Raw genomic sequence first — 1,737 nt, forward strand, 5'->3', positions numbered from 1 at the left:
GCGGTTCAGAGAGAAAAAGGCTCAGGAAGGAAAGTGAGCTGGCTCACAACGCTGCCGCTTGGGTCACACCACCTCCCTTCCACCGCCCGGCCAGCCTGCCTGCTCTAGGGACAGAGACCTTTACACCCAGAAACACCTCTACCTCCCCCAAGCCCCTGTGACAACCTGCCAGCAAACCCCACTTGCAGCTTCAGGGCAGCAGAAACAGCCTCCCTGGGCTCCCACTGTGGCCTGGGATTAGGGGCAGATCTCAACTCAAGCACTGAGGTTTTTAAACGTCATTATTAAAACCCACCCAACACAAATTAAGCTGCAAAACTCTTTTAAATAGGACATGTGTATCATTAATAACTTCAGAATTTCTCCCTGGTTAGGTATGGATTTGTAACCAAACTGGCTTTTACAGCTCAATTAATTTAGCATAAAGATTTAGATTTTATTTTTTAATCATCCAGTCTTCTAGAAAGTCTTAATTATGTTTTGGAGGAAATCTTCCATGAATTTACTTTAAAAAATAACCCTGCAATAAGTGCACATAAAAACTCCAACAAATTCCAACTTGTAGAACTGGGAGTTGGGATATTGTGGCACCAAAAATAAAACCAATGGAACAAAAAGGGAATTTCATGTGGTTTTCATTGTCAAGTCTAAGCTCAGAAACAAACAGGAAATAAAAATGGCTAAAACAAAAGAGATTTCTTTTAAAGTGTGTTCAAATCTGAGCGGGGAGCTGCTTTATTTGGGAGGGATTCTCTGTTTATTTGTTTTTCAGAAAAAAAAAGAGTAAATAAAAATGTCTACACACAGACAAGTCAATTTGATTTAGAGTTAAATCCTCATGCTTCTTGCTGGTCATTTATAATAAGCTTTTTAAAGAAAATTAGACTTGCATAAATGGCAGCACTGGAAGGGAGAGAAAAGGTGATAATGGGGGGATATTTCTGCTTGAAATGAGGCTGGGGGGAAGAAGGAACAAAGAGTAAGAGAATTGAAATGAGTGAATGCTCTGGTCATTTGTTTTATTTCATCTTTGTACTTTTCAGTTTTTGCAGGCAGCTCTGCAGGCACTGAGCCTTCCATCCCATGCTATCCCACTAAAGCTCCCCAAGTAGCAAATAAATGCATGTATTTATAAAGAGTAGTCTGCACGATGAGGGCTACAGGTAGAGTGGCATATATGCTACATCCCGCAAACAAAAATGTTTAAGATCTCAGATTTGAGATTGTGGAACTTGTTTGATGGGGTTTACAAACAGGCGTCTCATTCACCGTAGGTCTGATGGTGATTTTGAGTGGTTAATTTAATGCAGGCTGGACTCAGCTGCCCACATCAGCTAAGATCCCCAGCTGCTATAACCCCATTAATGCATCTCTGAACACTTCAAACAGTTGAAAAATCAGATGGACAAAATTATTAACAGCTTCTGCAAATTCAGCTCTGGTTTTCCTCCTCTTTTGCACTAGTTAACAGGGTGTAAATCTGTATTTCCTGGTGGAGCTGCGGTTTGGGAGGTAGTGTCGGATTGAGGGTCAATGGACAGATGCTGTCTTTCTGGCTGAGACCAAGTAGTTGTGCCAGAGCTCAGTTTCTCCTCTGCACAACAGGGATATTTCCCTTTGTGCTAAAGCATCTAGAGATCTGCATATAGAAAGGCTAGCAGATCCCAAGGAGAGACATCACTAAGGTGCTGCTCATCAGAAGTGGGAGCTCTAATCTTGAACCCTGCAAATCAGCAG

The sequence above is a fragment of the Chaetura pelagica genome, unplaced genomic scaffold, assembly GCF_000747805.2.
Source record: "Chaetura pelagica isolate M959 unplaced genomic scaffold, ChaPel_1.0 scaffold166, whole genome shotgun sequence".
Taxonomy (NCBI): domain Eukaryota; kingdom Metazoa; phylum Chordata; class Aves; order Apodiformes; family Apodidae; genus Chaetura; species Chaetura pelagica.